We start from the raw sequence: 22,236 nt of genomic DNA, 5'->3' as shown, positions 1-22,236 counted from the left end.
ATTTCTTGCAGCCTTGTTTATTGGCAAGGAACATACTGTGTCTCTGAATGCAGAAGAGACGAACAGAAAGGGGCCATTTCTTAGCTTAAAGCCCCAGGGTCACACTGCACTCACAGGTTACTGCTTGGTTTTCTTGCTTCTCTCCCCCCCAATTTTGTCTAGCCTGTTTCTTTCCGTGTGTTCTCTGACAGACCCACACCTCCTCGGTCACAATACCCAGTCGACCCTTCTGTCCCCACGGGGCAGACTCTGTTGCCCCGTAACTTTTCTTACAGCTGTCTTAAATGGAGGCCTCGTTCACGCATCGGTTTCAACAAGGTTTTAACTCAACCCACAGCAAGGTTTCATCCAGCTCACAGCCGAACCCCCAGGTCCCCATACTGGTTCAGTCTGTACTGCTGGTGCCCCTCTCAGGGCGCGGCACAACAGGCAAGTGTACGTGGAGGCAATTTACAATTCAGCTCAAAGATCCAACTCTACAGGAGTTTGAGCAGTTTCAAAATTCTTCTTGCCTGTTCACTTAGACCAAGTAAACGGCTGAGTGAAATCTCCCAGGCACACGACAGATTTCCTTTTTGGGGAACAAAACATCGTACTGGTCGCTCATAAAGATAGACAGTTATTTGCTGAGATGATGTTATTGGAGGCAGTGGGTCTAGTGGATTTGGCAGAGATCTGGGACTCCGAAGACCTGGGTTCTGCTTCAGATTCTGCCACTGGCCTGGTGGCTCACCTTGGGCAAGTTAATTCATATCTCTGTTTCCCTTCCCTTTTGTCTGTTTTGTCTCCTGAGATTTGCAATTGCTTCTGTCTCTTGATAGGTGTACAAACAGTACTGAGAGCAGTGGGGTCCCAATCTCAGTTGAGGCCTCTAGGTGCACTTACGATATAATACCCAAATATATAGAGACCGGTTTGTTTCCACGATGGTGAGTAGATTTCAGGCTTGGGCTAGTTAATCCCTTCGGTGCTTTTGAAAAATGACTTTTCCGACCACCAGCCCCCACAGACAATAATTTTGTTTTATTTGTGCCGTGTGTCACATAGATGAGAGAGCAAAGGGAGCATTTCCTTTTTCTGTGTTTAATGGCAGCACTGAATTCTGGATGAAGCCCGGGTGGAAGGGAGCTTCTGAATGGTTTTGACGCAAGTGTCTGTCTGATATCCCTTTTACTAGAATTCAATGGTGTTAGCACTGTAATGTTACTTTGATGGATATCGGGGCTGGGGAAGCCTTCACACACAAGGCAGTGTATTCTATTCTTCGGGCAATATTGGTGTTAATAAGTCACTCCGCTGTTTTAGGAGCTATGCATTGCTTTATGTCTCCTGAGCTACAAGGCATATGCTATGTGAAGGCATCCACTTTTCTGATTAGCCGAAGAGTAGCTTTCCACTGGCTGATGGGGAAAGATTAGATTATATTTATTGCCTAATTTATTTTGGGGACTATTATCTGGAACTTGCAATTGAACGAGTTTGTTTTATGAGTTCATGATTTATGAACCGCAAGGGGACTCTTGTTCCAGTTTTGAGACTACAGATGCACAGAAGCTGGGCTGGGGGAAGAACTGTTGTCTCGAATGCTGGTTTGCTTTCCCATTTGGTTGCAGTTTATGGTACCAAATGGCTCAGCAAGGTTATTAATTGGAGCTGGTATTTTACCCTTTGAGACCATACCAGCTGAACATCCTCCCACTTCTTTTCTCTCTCACTTACAATCGAGCTGTGATTGGTCTCTAGAACATCATTCTGCCTCTGCTTAAAGCAAATCAGAGGTTAAATACCATGGGAAAGTCGTACAAAATTACTTTCCATTTTGAATCACAAATTGTATAACTCCTGAGAGCGCAAAGGAGTCTTTAAATTAGATCCCCACTGGCCAAATGCAGACTTCAGCCACACGCAATTCTTCGTGGAGCCCATTCATTACTTAGATCAATAACACTTTTCAGTTACAGGACACTCATGCCATGTAAGAGCCTTTTATATACAATGCAGAGTAATGGTTGACCATTTAATTATATGGTAAGCACAGAGTAACGATGCTGGGTGTTTCCATTTTCAGATATCACTTATAGCTATTTCTGGCCTCCAAACTAGAAGGCCAGTTAGGTAATGATTACTAATGACGTTTGGACTTGCTGAAAGGTGCCAGGGGCATGTATTTACTTGTTGACCTTCATAGGCTGTCTGTAAATAAAGGGGCATTACATGTAGTATGTGCAGGAGCTTTCCGATGGACATCTGGGTTCTTTACAATAAGAAAAATGCTAAAAGAACCCTCAAATTCTTCCCTCCTTCCCCCCAACAACAGGCTGATGCTTTGCTCCTTTAGATACAGTGAGCCGGATCCTCAGCTGGTCCAAAGCAGTACAGACTTCAGTGGAGCAACCGCCGATTTTACATCTGCTGAGTTACTGCTGTGTCCATTTTCCTGTTGACTCCTATTCGGCGTCTGAGGGACTCTTTCCCCCCCCCCCCAACCGTGTATTATTACCTTAGATTTACATTGTCATGAACTCTTAGGGCCAGGTGCTTGGGTGTGTCTGAGCTCAGTGCATGTGGGGAGGTATGCGGTCGCACTCCACCCCCGTCTCTACCACTATAATCCTGAGGGCTTGTTCGTTCCCTGGCAAGAATTAAAGCAGCCTTGGGGCTGCTTTAATTGCCCTGGCTAGAACGGCCCCCTACAGGTTTTCTCCTCTGTCCAGGATCTCTGGCTTTATGCTACCTCCATAGTGCAGGGGGCTTCCTAGCTGCCCTCTGAGGCCAGCTTTCCATCTGTGTGAGCAGACTGAAGGGTCAAAGATCTGTCCCCTCTTTTACCAGGCTCTGGACTTCGGAGAACTGAAAATAGCTGCCCTCTTGTTTCATTGCCTGAAGAAATGAAAGTCCAGTCTCAGTAACTGAAATACTCCTTTTATGGAGGATGTGGGCATTTGCTTGGAGAAGCTGACAGACCGATTTTCCATTACTGGCTGACTCTCACGGCGAAGACACAGCGTAGTCTGGTGGTTAAAAGGGAAACATGGCAAGTCAGGAGTTCTAGTCTCGTCTCTGCCGTTCACTTGCAGTTGGACCTTGGGCGAGTCATTTCTCTGCTGGTTTTAGTGGCTTGTCTCACAGGTTGTTGAAGTTGGATTGATGTTGGTAAAGGGCTTGGGATCCTAAGGCAGAAATAGCCGTAGAAGTGAAAAGTTCTGCTGCTGTCATCGTGGGATGCTGGAACGCAGGGCCTAGGCAGACTGATGTGTATTTTTCTTGGGTGTTGCATAGTTTTTCTTGCCATGTGTCATAATTACCAAAAAGAATTGCTCTAGATCAGGGGTCTGCTTGCTTCCAGTGCTTTTTTCCCGGTGTTTAGACCCTGCTGTTAAGCAATAATTTTTTGACAGTGACATGCCCAGATCTGGCTAAGATTTCTAAAAGTGACTACGGTTTTGGAAAAATCAACAGAGAGTCCTGTGGCACCTTTAAGACTAACAGATGTATTGGAGCATAAGCTTTCGTGGGTGAATACCCACCACGTTAGACGCATACGGTTTTGGGCATTTCAATTTTTGGGTGTCTGACTTGAGATACCTTTAAAAAGGCCTGATTTTCTGAGGGCAGGTGCTCAGCACCTTCTGTACAATGAGGCCTCTTCAAGGTTTCTCAAGTTGCACCTGCCAAATCAATAATCACCTTTGAAAAGCTCAGCCCGTATGCGTGTGACTTCACTGCAGCCGCCGTGGGTGTGGGATTCCGAGGAAGAAGCACACCATTGCCTTCAATTTAGGGTCAGATCCTGCAACGCACTGACTTCCTCCGGAGAGGTACTGAGCGCCTGTAACATCCGCTGAAGGAAATGGGGCCGTTCAGTCCTTGGAAGAATCCTGTAATAGCAAAGGGAACAAAAATAATGCCCAACTACGTCTGTGATTTTTTTTTTGCACTGTACATATGTGCATTTAATTTAATGACAGCAATAACATAAAGCTTAGCTCTTGCACAGCTCTTCAATTTGTTGGCAGTAGATGTAATGAGATCAGATGTACATAAATATGGATTAAACGCTTCATCACTGAGTCAGCATGGAGGCAGCGAGGTTCATGAAAGGGAGTTACTCACTTTCAGTAACTTGCAGTAATACGCTCCAGGTTTCTTTTTTGTAGAGAGATAATTCACCATCCATAAACCTGTGGAGTGTGCTGTTTATTAACCTCCTCCTTCTCTCTTCTGTACTCCCAGGCTTGTTTAACTGCCCTGACTTTCTGCTGAACTTGATGGAATGTTTCAAAGAACCTTTTTACGAGTCCTGGGTCTCTCACGGTCTGAACTGTAGGCGTGCAGTGATGCTGCTATAAAAATCAGAAGGGGAAGCCCAGTCATAAATCCCCTGAAATACAGGGGGATGTTGACTCTTCCAGCATCTGAGATAAACTAGTTGTTTCAGTGGGCGTGTTGCTTCTGGTACAGAGACTCAAACCATTAAAGCTGGTTTAACTTTGCACATCCCTGGCTCGCACAGATGGGCCTCAGCCGCAGAACTTGGATGTGGGTCTTAACTCTTCCAAACGTTTGGGGAGTGTTCGGATGCAAGAGTTTTTTTCCAGGCCCATCTTTGATCTGATCAATTAATCTTCACATGCTGCAACTGTCTCACTGACCTGGCTCAGGGGCTTGCGCACCCGTGGCTTGTTTTTCGTGTCTGGTGCTTGGGGAAGGAGGAGCGTGTGGCGGGGGACTGTGGTGTGTGTGAATGTAGCATGCATGAGTGGTTGCAACACTACTGGTTTGAAGGAGGGAAGCAGGGAGGAGAAATTAGGGGAGGCTTCAGGGAGAGGGAAATATACTAGGCTGATAGGGAGGTGGGAAGTGCTTATTATATGGTCAGATGAAAACTTGGTGTACAAATGTTTACAGCATGTACTTAAAAATTTGGAATAATTTTTCATGTAAAGAAATACCTTTTCTCCCAAGAGGTTGCAGGATGGCCTGGTGGAATATTCTTGAAAAGGTCTTGGCGGTCCAAAGCCAGGCCCGATCTTTCTGAACCTGATGCCATGGCTGTTCCATGCCTGTGACTTCCTCTTTCCTCCGTCCCACATCCTTGTTTTCAGAGGTGCCGGGCACCCACAACTCTCGCTGGTTTCACTGAAACCGGTGACAGCCACGATGCAACTGACTCAGGAGCTCTGCAGACGGACCCGCAACCGATTTCTGGATTCTCCTGTGTTGGCGGCTGCTCTACTCTCCCAATCTTTCCTCAGTCCTCGTTGGCTGAAACAGGATCTTGTGATCTCAAAGTGCTGTTTGGGTTCCACAATAATAGGAACCTTTATGAAAACGTCAGTGAGATGAGCATTTGCACCATAGCCTGGGAAGTCAAAGAATGCACCAGTGCACATGCATAGATGCCCCAGCTCTGCAGAAACCAAGATGCCTGACACTGTAAAATTTACTCTTTTTTTGTTTGTTTGTTAATGAAACATCATTCCTCGACAGGGCCCGATCATCAGAGGTCCAGAACGCTAGCATCACCTGCTGACTTCAATGGGAGCTGTGGGGGCTCAGCAACGGCTACAATGTGCTTCTAGTTTTTTTTCCAAGCAATTGTGGTGTGAAATATTGCCAGAGTCGATACAACTTTAATTCTCCTTGGTTTTGGGCATTAGAAGGGAGATTTTTTTTCAGAATCAGTCAAGGGATTTAGGAAGACACATTCCCACTGGAAAGAATTGGCACTAGTCTTGCTAATTTCTTAATCATTTTTTGAAAAAATGTCCTGTAAAATAACCATCTCCTCCTTTTTTTTTTTTTTTAATTTTAATTTTATTGTAATACCCCTTTGGCAATATTTTAGCGTGTGCCTTCAAAATCAGGCACTTATTTATAACATGCTCCGTGTGCTGTAAGGGGGAGGGAAGAGAGAATTATATGATATAATATAGGTAATTGAAAAGTACAAGGCTCTGGGTAAATGGATGTGTTCCGGTGCCATGATAAACAAAGACAGCTAAACGCCCACCCTTCCACCCACAGTCAAGCTGCTGGCAGTGCAAACAGCTCTGCTTTTCCCATCCTTTGTTTGTTTCGCTGGCTTATTGCAGCCAGGAAAGAATTAAAAGCGATGTGTTTTTCTTTAGCATGGTCACTCTCTGATTATCTCTTTGCAATAGCACTTGTAGGGGTTGGGGGGTGGGGGGAGAGGGAGGGCCATTAGCGGAGCTGAATGTAACCAACTGCTGTGAACCAACATCTGATCTTAACACCGGAGTTCATCCTCTGTGGCATGTGTCCTGTTTATTTACGAATCCTCACGCTGAATGCCCTACAGAACAGATTTCACCTTCTTGTAAGTCCCTGCACTGACTAGTCAGGTGACCATTGCGTGGTAGTTGGACGTGTATCCAAAAAGGGGCAGAATCAGAAATAAAAATGGTTCTACTTGCCGTACAACTTGTCAAACGTTGTGGGGGGTGGGTGGGTTGGGATGTGAGAAGAATTCTCCAAAAAAAAGGCGTGTGTATTTCTTTAATCCCCAAGACAGCAGTAGTGTAACTGGCCTGCAGAGAGAGGGTGTGTGGGTGTGTGAGAGAGAGGAATATTGGCAGATCTTTACTTACAGAGATGAAGGATGACTGCACGAACCCATCAAGACACCTAGCGCCAACCATGTCTGTTTTTTAAACGAACGTGCTGAGATTACAGACTGCCGTAGCATACTCGTTTCTTAAAAGAACTGCAGATTCGCAGATAGACATCCTGGTCTGTTTTAGAGTGAGCTGATTTGTAGCTCAGCTGGGATCCAGTCCTAGAACATTTGGCTGGAAATTTTAAAACTGCAGTGGAATCATTAAGAGGCCTGGGGCTCTAGATACCAGGATGAACAGTAAAAATGGATGTGTGTGTGTGTGTGTGTGAGTAAAAATTCTTTAAAGCAAGGGCTTTTTGGCAGGAGATAAAATAATATCAAGCTTCATACTGTGATCTTAAAACTTTATCTAGTTTAGAACGAAGAAGCTGCTGTGATGAATGGAAAAGGTGGGGAAATACCCACCTTGACTCTGTTACTAGACAAACTTCTTATCCTTTCCTCTTACCAAATGTTGCAAAGTGTTTAGTTGTAATCTATTCGGGGGAGAGGTGCTCCAAAATTTTCAAACAGCACTCAGCAGGTGCAGTGTGTCGAACAGATGTTTTCAGCTAAAATACTCAAAGTATGTACAGGAAGCCTTGTTACTGTACTTCCTTAAAACACTAGACAAATGAATTTCAGATTTCTGTGGCTGCTCAAGCATATACCAGACAGTGCTTTCTGTTATGCAGGGTATTGCAGACAGTTGGGGTTTGTTTAAACATTATTATGTTTAGCCTTTAATTGATAGTGATGACTGATGCTATGTGCCTAAAGAAAAGTCCGCATTGAGGCCCTGATACTGTGGGACACGGTTTTTACCTGTCCAGAACCAGTAGCTGGATGGAGATCTTCTACTTTTTAAGCTCTTAAGGGCAGGAACTGTCTCTTTCTTTGGGTTTGTACAGCACCAACCAGAATGGGGCCTCAAATTTGGTCGCAACTCTCAATTTCCATTCCGTAGGCAATTTTGATATTTCAGAATTTTTTTTTTCTGAATTGGAATTAAAATAGATTCCCCCCCCCCCCCGCCGAAATGAAATTTTCAACCAATTTTCTCTTTGGATTGATTGGGAATGTTTTTGTGTCGATAAAAGATTACTTCTGATTTTGACTCTTTTGAAAAATAAATCGGGGGGTGGGAGGGAATCAAAACAGTGGTTTTAAAAATGAAAAATTGAAGTGCTTTGTTCCGCTTTGTTCTGAATGAAATTTCGTTGAAATCAACCTGCGAAAGAGTTTCAAGAAAGAGTGGCATTTTCCAACGTGCTAGTGCTAGTAATTAATAACCATTGAAAGCCTGATGCAGAGACGTACCTATGAAATTGCTATATGGCCATCTGGAGGGGTGTGCTACATAGAGTGAAACCTCCTATGAAGCAAGTATTTAATTGCACAATAATCATGTTAAATGAGCTGAATCTCTGTCCTGTGCACTTCAGAGCTCTCCAGTATGTCATGAGTTCAAGAATAAAAACCCTCCTTTGTCCAATAAATAACTGACCCTGGAATAAAGTTTTAGGCATAAAGAACCTAACTACATGGAATTTAAATCATAAAGTGAAATGGACATTTATTAAGCCAACATTTGGCGAAGGAGTGAGGTTCCTAGATCAAAAATAAGACTTTGGGCTTGTCTATGTGGTGCAGCAGTGAACCCCGGAGCAGTGTGAGTAATCAAGCGTTCAAAAGTGTTTCACTCTAGTTGCCCTGTGCAGATCCCACCCTGACATGCTCTACAAGTGCATTGATCTAGTACTGTTTCAAGTGCGTTGTAGGTACCTTTCAGAGCGCAGCAGTGGGGTCTGGCCGGAGCAGTTAGAGCGCCTTTAAAGTGTTGTGCTCTACAGTTTGCATCTGTCTGGTGCACATTGTGGACAAGCCTGTTAGTGTCTTTTCATCCAAGGTCACCGCAAGGAGAGGTGCCTTGTAAAGATACGCTCGCAAAGTACGTTAAACCCCACATTTTCAAATGGGGAAACTGAGGCACAGGCAGGGTGACTTTGACACTATTGGAAACGTGGGCGAGTTGGCAACAGGATACAAGTGTTCTTATTTCTGATCCTTTGCTCTAACCATGAGGCAGCAGTGCCTCTTTGGATGGTAAAATATGTTTTGAGCCAGGGCTGTAAGAATGGTTCATGTCCTATTACACACAAAAGAACTTTCATTGGAGAATGGGCACTCTCTAAGAGTGGGCTTCTTTGAACCTTTTTGTATGCTGTACCCGCAAACCCTCCTTTTCAAGCTATGCCAGTGCTACGGCCCTGGAGCAAGGTGGCAGAAGTTAGTGTGCGTCTGGGAGTTCCCAGGCGTCCTGTGTTGCCGGAGTTAACTTACAGGGGATTGTAATGGCACAGTGTGTACAGTATTTGAGAGGCAGACACGTAGCTATCTGTAGAGGCCAGTAATAATCCCCTGCCTTACGGTTTTATGCAATTTTGCACTGGATCTTTTATGCAAACCCTCCTGTGATAATACAGCCGAACCCTGCCAGCCCAAATAGCACGAGTCCCATGCTGAGTGCCCAAGCTGTGAGCTGGGCCACACCAGGCAATGTCCCCTCCCATCCTCTTGGCCACAGTTAGCCCTGTATTGATTACAGCTTAGGAACCACGCTTCCTTTCGAAATCTGGCAGCTTGAGATGTGCAGTGACTGGATCGGAATCTGGCTGATGAGAAACATGTAATGCGACATCCTTGGGTGGCCCTTGACTATGGCATTCTAAGCACTTGCTCCTCTTGTGCGGCTTGACAGCAGGGAGAGGGAAGGAGTGTGGTGAGGGACTGCTGCTCAGTATAAAGCTGCTGGAACTCCCAGCAGCAGATGTGCATCTCCACTGATGCCACTAGAGGAAAGGATCTGCTTACAACCGGCGAATCCTGCTCAATATTTTAATAGGTCTTTAGTGCTACCATTTAAGAGGAAGAAGGATCCTTCCTCTTCACCCAGAGGCTGCAGTGGGCTTCTGTGAAATGACAAGCAAGGGCAAAGCATTTCATTTCTTGTCATGTAAAAGCAGCAAAGAGTCCTGTGGCACCTTATAGACTAACAGACATATTGGAGCATGAGCTTTCGTGGGTGAATACCCACTTCGTCGGATGCATGGTCTTCTTGTCATGGTGCAAGTAAGAAACCCCAGATCCCACCACCTATCTTTTCCAGTGGGCTCCAGATGTGTTCTCGGGTCAGGCTGGGCAGAGCACTCTGGGGCAATGAGGAGTTTGTGACATGGGTGCAGGCCTTTGCTTTTCTGTGACTCAACTCTGTCATGTGAGCTGATAAAAGTCTGAGCGTGTCTCCTTCTGCCATTGCACTTAGGTTTTGGAACTGTCTCTCCATACTCGGTGTGCCAAACCACTTCCCGCTCTTAGCTCAAATCCCTCCTTATCCACAAAGCCCTTTCAAAGAGGAACCCACAAAGAATACAGACTGTGATTATTATTTTTTTTTAGGACTGGTGTGTGTCAGATACAGACACATGGGCCCAGTTCTGCAATCCTTCCTGACCCGGGGTGAAACTCACTCTGGTGTAGGAAGCCTGGGCAGCTCTTCGGCTCTGCGCTGGCGTGAATTTTACTTGCTGAGTAGCAGTGTACTCGTTCACTCAAACTGCCCTTTTGGTGTCAGCGGAGCTATCTGTGCAAGTCGTGTCCAGTGTAAGGATTGCAGAATAAGGCCATTGTACTGTAAGCTCCTTTGGGTAAGGGCCACTTCTGCTTGCGTAGTATTGAGGGAATTGATGGGGCTCAATAATATCACCCCACAGAAGCTTTTAGGTGCTGTGAATCTACCCTGTGCCTTTTTCTTGTGTCTTCTCCCCTCCGCCCTTACAAATCTGGACTGTTCATAGCCCTGCCGCTTTCCAGTGAAACTGAAAGAGCCAGAAATGTTGGTTCTGGGAAGTTTTTCTTTTCTTTTCTTGGCTGCTTTCCCTGGGATTTTCCAAAGGGTTCCATTACGGGGTATTATGTTTCAGATCAAACAAGTATTCACAAGACCCTTCCCAACTCCCGTTGTCTGGTTAGGAGAATTTCTGCTGGTAAGCCTCAAGTAACCTTTGGACTATTTAACAGGCATGTAATGAAAGATGTTGATCAGGATATATCTAGGTTTTTCCGAGCACGTATAAATTGCTTTTCTGTTACTCTTGTGAGCTTTCTGACCCCTGCTCTCAGTAATTTTATACAAACCCCCGGAAACGGGGCTCACGCTTTTTTTTGTGTATAGCTGGGAATGGTAAAACATTTACTGAAGTCGCTCTCGCCAAAAGTCAACCTGTTTCCTACTGTTTTACCCATTGTTTGAGAAATGACTGGTATTAGTTGAACCCTTCGAGGTCATTCTCCTGGAACGGCTTTTACTATGTCTTGCCAGGTTTAAAAGACTTAGTGACACCGTCAACTTGAAAATCACAGCTGGGGTTGGAATCTTTGTACCATCTATAGTTACAAGTCAGACCTTAGATGACCACAACTGGAAGACGTTAGCAGGCAAAGTGCATTTCCCTCCATGTTTTCAGTGTTTACTTTGTGCATCTGACAGCACTTGGTGTATAGCCTTCATGGGGGGTGGCGGGAAGGGAGCTATCTCAGGAAATACTATTTAAAGGGAACTTTTATCAGTAACTGGAATTTTGGAAATTAATTGCTTTCAGAAACATTCAAGCTGATAGAGCCCTGTTACATTTTCCATGCTGGGGGGTGACCTGCTACCTACAACTGCAAAAGCTGCATATGGTCTTATTAGAACTGTTTTGCATTAACGTGCAAATGAATTTTTATTTTTATTTTATTTTTTTAATGGCCCATTGGCACAAGCTTGTATGGCATAAGCATTCAGGTTAAACCTGGGTTTGGAGTTATTCCTAGAGGGTGAGATCTTACAGCAACACTTTTAGTGATAGTGACACCGAGAGATGTAGATCACGAATTGTATAAGTAATTAAAGGTGCCCAAAGTTTCTGATACCTTTAAGCAGTTGAGTGTGTTGAATTCCAAGGCCCTGATTCTGCAACCGCTTAACCACATATGCAGGGTGACTCCTGTGAATAGGCCAATTGAAGTAAATGGGATTATTGACATGAGACACGAAGTCCTTGTAATATTGGGGTCAAAGTTTAGGACCCCGATTCTGCAGTTCTCCCCTTTCTTTCTCCCAGGCAGCTCTTCCCCAAGCACTTGTGCAGTGGAGGGGGGCTGAGGAACTGGAATTAAACCCTGGTTCACCGTGGCCTAAAAAGGGGAGATCACCATTCACCATCATGCCTTTAATAGCAAGACACCTATTGGGGAATCAGATAGAGCTCTTCTGTTTGTTGTTTAAAACCTGTTGTTTAAAACTAGGCTAAAAAATCTCTGGAACCATAAAATCTGGTGCTAAGGATTGTCCCAAGTTCCTAGTATACAATAGAGGCAATTAATTTACTTCTGCACAAATTCACGTGGGAGTAAATTTATATCGGTGTAACACATAAGAAATAAAAGAATGTGTCAATGGAAGGTGGGTTACCTAGCTCCATGAGCCTTAAAATGGTGCCGGGGTCGTTTTCCATCTCTGATGAGAATTCCACCCCATACTTGTTGATATGCAAAAACCAGTTTATTATTAGAGCAGGTTAGTAAATGTGTTTTGTGGAAAATTTTGATGAGAATAAAAAATAATTTTTATCCATTTTGCAGAGAAAATTTAGATTTTTTTTCCCCTCAGCAAAAATGTGAATACCAAAATATTTTGACGAAGACCAGAAATATTTCAACTTAGAGATGCAGCTGAGGTGCCTCCGAGATTTATTTATTTATGTATTTATTTATTTATTTTTGGTGCCTCATGCTCCCATTCTCACGTCTCCCATGATGCACCACTGGATCTCCTGTTGGAGATGGGGGGTGGTGCATCATGGGAGTCCTTGGCCATAGTGCATCATGGAAGTAGTAGTCTGAGAGTGTCCAACCATGGAGGGAGAATGGAAACGCAAGGCAATTGAACTACAACTTCCATGAGGCACTCCAGTAGGATACACAAAATAAAATATTCTGGCATGTCGATGTTCAGTTGTTGGTTGGTGTTTTTTAAAGCTAAAATGAAATCCCCAGTCTGGGTGGGGTGTAATCGTGTTCCGATGGCTTTTCAAAGCCACTCTCTAGACTATGCCATACAAAGTGAGGCTGGAATGACTGACCCAACAGAAAATTGTCTGCATTAGCAAGAGCCACTAAGCATAACGTTCTGTTGAATGGAGACAGTTTCCCATTGGAGTGTACTACATGTTAGGCTTAGGGGGTTTTATTTATACGAACCCTTTTTATTTTGTTGGCTTGTATCCTTTTTCTGTGACTGGCGGAAAGCATGGAGTGGGAGGAAGAACAACCCAGCTGCAGTGAAAACCATGCCCTGCAGATCAGTGCTCCACCTGCAGTCAACTGACAGCTCTGACTCATTCTCAGCATTTCTCTGATTGATCTAATGAGCCTCAGATGTTGATTCTATAGCTAGTTCATTTAAGCTTTCAGTCTTAATAGTGTGTATATAAGTGAGACATTCTTATCTTCAACATCATTCACTTCCCACCAATCGCGTATTAAAGGGCCATCACTGTAGTAAGAGAGCAACATTAACGAACCATGGGTGAAACTAAACGACCTGGGCACACGCCACTTAGGAGCACTTTTCTTGGCCTCCCATCCCAGTCCCGTCATTAGTAATATTGGAGAACTTTGGAGCCAGCCTGCAGTCACTAAATATTTTGCAGATGTTTCGAATAATAAGGCATGGCTTAGAGAGGTGGTTGGTTTAGCATTGTCCGAGATTTATGGTGAGGATTTTGCAGTTCTAGGCCTGGTCTGCACTAGGGAGGGTGTCGATGTAAGATACGCAACTTCAGCTACGGGAATACTGTAGCTGAAGTCGACCTATCTTATTCCGACTTACCTCCCGTCCTCACGGCGCGGGATCGACGGCCGTGGCTCCCCCGTCGACTCCGCTACTGCCGCTCACTCCGGTGGAGTCCCGGAGTCAATGGGGAGCGCGTTTGGGGATCGATATCGCATTTCGATGAGACACGATATATCGATCCCCGATAAATCGATCATTACCCGCCGATACGGCGGGTAGTCTGGACGTACCCTTTGTTGCTTAAGTTTTTAGTAAAGGTGGAGACTACTTCAGGGTACAGCAGCAACATGCAAATAGTTTTATACAGTTATTTACAAGCTAAGCCCTGGGATGGGGTGTGCTTTTGGGATTTTTTGGGTGGTGCTACCTCTGCTTATGCTGGTAACAGCCTCCTCTCATTCCCTTTACCCAGTGCTACTTATTGATGAGTGTCTTCTCCTCTGCAGCTCCTGGGAGAGCCTCCTTGCATCTCTCTTCCTCATCAACTGCCCCCAGATAACTTAGTTCAGCAGGGTAGTTAAGCATGTGCCTCCCTGTAAGCATGAGTAGTCTCATTAAAATCCGTTGGGGCGGCTCTTGTATTTAAAGTTAAGCATATGCTTAAGTACCTTGCTGCATCTTCCATGCCTATTCTTATTTTTTCTTGTCCTCTGCTGCTGTGATTCGGATCGCATTTAACGCAATACATTGGTTTTGGAACATGATTTGTTTGAAAGATTGTTAACCAAAACAAAGTGTTTGGTCTTGCAGACTGTCAATTTCTATGTAAGGTGCTTATATGGCCCTATTCCCCTTTACCATAGTACTTGAGCACTCAGTCTTTAATCCTCAGCACACACCTGGGTGGTAGGCCATGTTCTGACTGCCACTTACAGATGGGGAACTGAGGCACAAAGCGGCTTGCCAAAAGTGTCACAGGATATTTGTGGCAGAGCAGAAATAGAACCTGGGTCTCCTGTGGCCCAGGCTAATGCTCTAATCACTGGACCATTATTCCTCTCCTAAGAGTGCATAGTCCCATTGACGGCAGCTGAGTTACTCATGTGAGTAGGGGCATATTCATGCAAAGATCAAGCCCTGAAGCTGCAGTGAAGGCTGCTTTTGGAAATGTATGCAGTAGAACTCAGGTTAAATTTTTACCAATAGTATAACTCTGTTAGAACTAGGAGAGTAATTTCCAAATTGTCCCTGTTTTTGTGAATATTTGTTAAAAATTTTGGAGATGGGACTTTTTTTGCTTCTAAATCCCATAGGTGCTTTTGAAAATCTCCACTACGTTGCTGAGTTTAGAAATGTTCAATGGCACCCTTATGGGACTATGAGCCAATAGGGAAAATAATATGCCATCCTACAAGACTGTACTGTAGTATTTTGCAGTACACCCATAACTTCTGGTCTGAAGGAGCAGCTGCACTCTGTCCTGTTTTTCCACCACACATTCCAAATATTCACATTAGTTGCTTTGTGTCACTCCTGCCATGGTAATGTCAGGAAGGCTGCCTGTGAAATTCAACTCTCCGGTTTCTAGAATCATACCCACTGGAGCTGGAAGAGAGCTGTTGGTTCACAACCATTCCATCTCCCAAGGCCAGTGTGTGTGTTCTCTGTAGTATATAGTATAATCATTCTAGCGCTTTGGCAGTCTAGTTTGAAGAGATGGGCCTTCCCTGTTTCCCATGGGACACTGTTTCTAATCTTGTTAGGAAGCTTTTTGTGATACTTCGCTTAGTTTCCTTTATTTAATTTCATCCCATTTCACCTAGTTATATTCCACTTGTACAACCCGAAACAATTCGTTGCCCACCTTGGTGTGTGTGTGTGTGTGTGTGTGTGTGTGTGTGTGTGTGTGTGTGTGTGTGTGTGTGTGTGTGTGTGTGTGTGTGTGTGTGTGTGTGTGTGTGTGTGTGTGTGTGTGTGTGTGTGTGTGTGTGTGTGTGTGTGTGTGTGTGTGTGTGTGTGTGTGTGTGTGTGTGTGTGTGTGGGTGGGGGGGGGGGGGGGGGGGGGTGGGGTGTGTGATTTGGTGGCTGAAGGCAATAGGCTGACACCCAGGAGGATGGGGTTCAATACCTGGATCTGCCACCAACTCGCTGGTATGGCGTGGGGCATGTTGCTTGCTCCCCTACAGTTCTCCATATGTAAAAAGGGGATAATAAATAGAGCTGCTGAAAAACTTTCCATTGAAACTTTTTTTTCCAACAGAATTTTGAGGTTTCGACTAAACCAAAACCTTTCCAGGATGTCTGCTTTTCTTGAAACTTTTTGAAAAAATTTTTATTAGAAGGATCTCCTCTCTCCCCCCACCCTCCGAAATGTTAAGGCAAAAGCAGAAGCTTTTTTTTGTGTGTGTTTTGGCCTAAAAAAATTCATTTTCCAGATTTATTTTTTTTGGGTGTCTTTTTGAAATAAAACAACAACAAATAATTTTTCCATAGAAACCTCCTGCCTTACTTTCTGACCATCTCTGATAATAAGTAATACTTTCTCCTTGTCCACTTTGATTTTAAATTCTTTGGGGCTTCTTTCTGTGTGTCCGTTCAGCATCTCGCACAATGAGTTTGTAATTTTGGTTGAGGCCTTTAGGAACTACTGTTACATAAAGAGCAACACCCATTGTTCCTTACTAAGGGTACGTCTACACTACCCGCTGGATCTGCGGGCAGGGATCGATTTATCGCGTCTCTCCTGTCAACTCCTGTACTCCGCCGCCGCGAGAGGCGCAGGCGGAGTTGACGGGGGAGTGGCAGCGGTCGACTCCCTGCAGTGAAGACACCGCGGTAAGTCGATCTAAGTACAGTATGTCGACTTCTGCTACGTTATTCATGTAGCTGAAGTTGCATAACTTAGATCAATTTCCCCCCTCTCCTCGCACACCCAGTGTAGACCAGGGCTGAGAGAGGCCCAAAACTGCTAAGCTGACACAAACCATTGCTAATGGCATTCCAATTGGTATGAGCGTGCATCAGTCAGTGAATGGCACACAAGAGTGAAAGGAACTAGGTCCATCCAGGCAAGATTTAAGTGCAAACCTGGAATATAATTTTAAGGGAAGCCCCACTGTGGCGGTACTGCTATTTCTGTGTGTGCATTCAGAAGACAAAACATGCGATGATGATGCTAGAACACAGTTGTGAAAATTCTGCGTACTGAGCAAAGGCCAAGCATGGTTGAAAGCAGGAACATTGCTCTGTTCCGCCTGTAGGGTGCATCTGAATTTGATGTGATGGAATCACTGTCTGACGGGAAGGAGAAATGCAGTCTTCCAAGTCATTGGGCCCCAAAGATTGTGCACAAAAATTGGGTCTCTCGCACAGAAATAGCACTCTTTCTGATGTGCACGGGGCTTTATCAAAAGGACCTCTGTGCTGCAGAATCGGAGCTGAGATCACAGTACACTGAAGATGTGAACTGAGCTGGGTGAATCCCAGGCTCTGAACATAGGAATAACCATTGTACGTTATCTACTTATCTCGAGCCTCACACTTCAATTCCACTCCGGGGGCATCATTTCAGAAGCTGGATTTGTACTGTAAAGTAAATTTAGTGTAAAGTAGTCATAAAAAAACAATCATGCCACTAGAAAAAAGATGAAAAGTGATTATGTGAACATAGAAAATTCTACCTCGGAGCGCAGAGTGTGGATGTCAGTGTTTTATGACCACTTTTTGTGAGAACAGATTAGAGCAACGGTGATGAGGAGAAGAAACATTTTTCATAAAGAATTTAAGCAATAATTAGAGGTGTCTCTCTGAAAGGTGGATAGGCACATGCTGCTGGTGGAGTGATTCTCCCAGAAAATATTTGGGAAGATGAGGGGAGGTGCTTTTAAAGGACCCTTAACTTTTCTCAAAATATTTTTGGAAGATCAGAGCTGCTCTTTTTGCAGTTCTGGTTTTCACCTTGAGATGCTAGTAGCGTTGGAGTTCCATAGATTCAGAGTTTAAGACCAGAAGGGACCATTAGATCCTCTAGTGAGTCTGACCTCCTGTATAACACAGTTATCCTTTTACAGAGCCCTTTTATAGTGTCTGACTACAGCATATCTTCCAGAAAGGCATCCAGTCATGATCTGAAGACATCCAGAGATGGAAAATCCACCGCTTCCCTTGGTAGTTCCAATTGCTAATGAATTGTCAGAAACGGATCCACCAGCAGCACTTTCAGAAGTGCTGAGCACCTACAACTCTCGTTGAAGTCAGTTGGGGCTGTGGGTGCCCCGTACCATGAAAGACCAAGCCGTTAAGGTACTGCAGTGATGGCTGTTACACAAAACCTTTAGGAGTATTGGCCAAGATGATCAAAAGGCCTAGGGATTTTGAGTGCCCCAATTTTTGGGACTCCACTTAAGCACCTCAAAAGGGTCTGATTTTTCAGAGCACATGTGCTCAGCACTTTTAGGAAATTGGACATCTTTATAGTGAGTCTGTCTGTGCATTTAGAATAATTAATTATTGGTCATTCTGCACTGGAGAATTTTTCCCCACGAAAGCGCAGGCACCTGTTGCAGGCAGTGGTGCTCTGAGGTGCAGAAGGAAGTCAGGATGTCTGTGTAAAATCTGTGTTTCAGAAGGGACAGGCTTCATGGTATAAATCCAACTGGCAAGACCGCATGAAGGACTTTAACCTTGTGGGCCTAGTTCATTTTCTTTTTGTTTCCCTCAGTCAATTTCCTGCATCAGCTAAACACCAGCCTGCTTTCCCTCCCCCTCTCCTTTGGATAATATTGCTCAAATTATTGGAGTGTGAAGCATTGACTCTTAAAATGCCCATTGGCAAATTCTGTTTGAGCATTGATGAAATCCAACCTCCCTGCAAGCTTATAATTAATGACAAGCTGCAATATGGTGAAGTTTGATGTGCTCCCTGGTGAAAACATCTGATCATCCCTCCCTTACACGCTTGAGGTCACTAGATATCACAATCACTGAACATCATAAGCTCAACCTGAACCAATTACAAGAGGGAGGAAGGAGGTGGGTACAGGGGAGGGACAAATCCAGGCAGAAGGCTATGGGTTCATCTCCATCACTGGTTACCACTCCCACCTCTCTGCCTTGTGCTCTGTTGTCTCTAGATTTTGAGGGCGCTGTTTTGTCTTCACACTTGCCTGTAAAATGCTTTAGACGTTAATGCTATAGAAATGGCCAGGTTCGTTGGGCAGTCTATAAAAACGGACAGACCACGGTTTTCAAGTGCCACTGGGCATGTGCTACAGATCCCCCTCTGTACCAATCCACGGAGGAGATGAGGGAGAGCCCCCGGCTGTGGAACTGTGACTCTTTAGCTGATGCTGTAGCACCCTTTGAGCTCGGGAGGAGTGCAGGCTCTGGTGTGCTGGCCCAGAGGGCATCCTCATCCCAGGAGGTAGATGTGAAAGGTGATGTGATCAGAGGGTTAAGCTTCGTGCTGCCTGTGGCTAGGTGACAGGTTGTGCAAGGAGGCAGGCAGAGTGGTAGAGTGTGGCCCTTTGGGAAGATTGTGATTTGCACCCGAGAGTCAGAATTTGGGCTAAACTATTAGGTTGGGGGGATGGTTCTTTTCTGCCTATGTTCACTTACTGTGATACCTTGTTACTGTCCTTTGAGGAGAGGACACTGGCTGTGACTGTATCTTTCTTTTCCTGCTGAATCATTCCACCAACTTGCAAGAGAATGTCTCTCCTAATCCATCCTGGCCGTCTTTTGGTTCTCTGCCTGTACCCCACCGAGCACAGTGGCATCCTGGTCCATGGCTAGGCAGTACCCCAATACTAATAACATACAGTAACTCCTCGCTTAACCTTGTAGCTATGCTCCTGAAAAATGCTACTTTAAGCCAGATGATGTTAAGCAAATCCAATTTCCCCATAAGAATTAATGTACATAGGGGGAGTTGGGTTCCAGGGAAAACATTTTCGCCAGACAAAAGACTGTTTTATTTATGTATATACACAGTATAAGTTTTTTAAACAGTTTAATACTGTACCCAGCAATGATGATTGTGACGCTTGGTTGAGGTGGTGAAGCCAAAGGGTGGAAGAGGGTGGGATATTTACCGGGGAATGCCTTACAGCTAAATGATGAACTAGCACTCGGCTGAGCCCTCAAGGGTTAACACATTGTTGTTAATGTAGCCTCACGCTCTACAAGGCCGCACGAATGGAGGGAGGAGACGCCGCATGGCAGAGAGAGACAGAGACACGCCGTGCGTGTGAGAGAGAGGTGTACATTCCTCCTTTAAGTACAGTGACCCCACTCTAAGTACACTGCCTTTTAAAGTAGATCCGCAGTAGAGACAGCAGCTGCTGCCAGCCATCTTCCTCCGTCCTCTGCTCTGTCGTGTCCCCACTGCTCTGTGGAGATGGGTTGCAGGAGTAGGGGGCAGACACCCTGACATTAGCACCCCTTTTTCCTCCCCCTCGGTGCACAGCAAGCAGGAGGCTCCCAGGTGCAGCTCCAAGGCAGTGTAGGGGGGGACAGCTGAACTGCCCGGCAATTGATAGCCTGCTGGGCAGCTGCCGTCCGTACGGGGAACTTAGAGGGGCTGCTGCTCCGCCCTGGTTCCAAGCCCACACCAGCTAGCGCCAATGGGCTGCTCTTTCAGCAAGCAGTGAACAAAGCAGGTAGCTGTCAAACAACGTTCTAAGGCAGCGTTGCACAACTTTAAATGAGCGTGTTCTCTAATCGATCAGCCGCGTAACAACATTAACCGGGACAAGTGGTCAAGTCTAAGTGTTCAAAAATCAGGAGTCAAGCCCACCAAATTGAGATTTAAAAAAACCAAAACAACTTTGGGTTTTTCTATTAGTTGTTGAGCGTTTCTCTATAGCTGAGGGCTAGAAACAATTTTTATTAAATGAAAGCTCCAGTTCTCACATAATCCTGGGATTCCAGGAATTGGGATTTTCCAAAAGACCCCATCAAATAGCATGAGACTTGCAATAGGCTGACTCGTGTCATTTTGTCGTCTCATACACTCGATGGGTAGGCTTGGCAGAATTCAATATTTATTTTTAAGAATTTTGACCGAGAATATCGATGTTTAAGTTTTAAGTATTTCCCTCCCCAATTTTTAACAACTTAAACTTTCTTAGTTGTGGGAAATGAATGGGTCAGATGATTAAATAATCAGGGCTGCCCAGGGGGGCAAGTGGGGCAATTTGCCCCAGGCCCCGGGCCCTGCAGGGGCCCCACGAGCCCTGGCCCGGCGGCGGTCCGGGTCTTCGGTGGCATTTCGGTGGCGGGGAGCCCTTCAGTGCTGCCAAAGACGCGGAGCGACTGAAGGGCGCCCCCCGCCGCCGAAGACCCGGACCGCTGCCAGGTGAGTACAAGCACCGCAGCTCCCCCGCCTTGCCCCAGGCCCCCTGAATCCTCTGGGCGGCCCTGTAAATAATGACCCTAAACGCTGAGATTCACAAAGGTAAAGCTTTATGAATGCCGTCTAACTGTCTGCAGCTCCCGTGCGGCGAATGTCCCAGCTGGCTGTTTTAGCAGAGCTGGAAATATGGGCTTTAGGCAGTATTAATTACAACACCCTTATACATGTTAAGATAGGACTAATAAGTTCTTAAGCAGCATCCTGCTTACTTTGCTTATCTGTAAACTCTGATGATTATTAATGGAAATATTTTTTTCGTGTGTGTGTACGGTGAAATCAATGTTTACCGACACTTACTGATAAAAAATCTAATCCTTCCAAGCCTACTGATAAATATGCATCAGACTGCGAGAGCTCCATGCAGCATGTTGTTACCTAGTTAAACCAGACTTCTCTTTTGGGCTGAGTTCTGCCATGCATTCAACAGTAACGCGACTTGAACAGCCAGTCTCATTAGGAAAATGGGAGCGACAGGGCTGAAGCTGATTTTAAGAGGTTATTTCCCCTCCTTGCTCCCCCCCGCCGCCGCCACTGAACCACAGGGTGTTGGGGTGGTGGTGTTCTTTGCTGCCTTGAGCTAGCTGGGGCATTGTCTGCGTGTTTGATTGTTGCAGGCATAGTACAATTGGACACATTCTACTCCCCTCCTAGCACCCCTCCCCTTACTATGACCTTTTATGTGATGGAAAATAAAGAACTAAAATCCAGGCCAATAATAGTGATTATATAATCAGTGGCTTTACCTCAGCATATTTTTCTGCTTGTTTTCTAACCTTGCTGTCAATTGTTTTCATCTGTTAGCGATTTGTGACTGCCAGAAGATGCTAATTGTATCCGAAGCAAAGCAATTTGATGCTTTCCAGGAAAACAATGACTAGTACATTCAGGGTCAGAAAATGAACCTGAAACCCCTTAATAAAGGTGAATTTTCATGTTGCTTTTCCAATGGCCGACCTCAAATTCTGAATTAGTGTGTCCTAGAGAATAAACTATGAATGCAAATAGCTATAATATCCATAGACATATAATCACCTCTATTTGTGTGGGGGTGTTTATACGCACAGGTGAACTAGGTGCTGAATCCTCAGCTGGCGAACATTGGCACAGCTCCTTTGAAATCAAAGGTGTTTTACTGTACCTCTTTTGTCTTTTGCCTTGGTGTTCACACGTCAACTGCTAGAAGAGGGCCTCATCCTCCCTGATTGAACTAACCTTGTTATCTCCAGACTGATTCTTGCCTGCATATTTATACCTGCCTCTAGAAATTTCCATTACATGCGTCTGACGAAGTGGGCATTCACCCACGAAAGCTCATGCTCCAATACATCTGTTAGTCTTTAAGGTGCAACAGGACTCGTTGCTTTT

General features: G+C 45.0%; 1 protein-coding gene across 2 annotated transcripts in view; it reads left to right on the top strand.

The window, feature by feature from the left end:
- VAV2 (vav guanine nucleotide exchange factor 2) overlaps positions 1–22,236 on the top strand; it is a 304,625-nt gene that overhangs the window by 59,744 nt on the left and 222,645 nt on the right. The window lies entirely within an intron of this gene.

The sequence above is a fragment of the Mauremys mutica genome, chromosome 18 (assembly GCF_020497125.1).
Source record: "Mauremys mutica isolate MM-2020 ecotype Southern chromosome 18, ASM2049712v1, whole genome shotgun sequence".
Classification (NCBI taxonomy): domain Eukaryota; kingdom Metazoa; phylum Chordata; order Testudines; family Geoemydidae; genus Mauremys; species Mauremys mutica.
The sequence above is the reverse complement of the archived record's forward strand: the minus strand, read 5'-3'. Positions and strand labels throughout refer to the sequence as shown.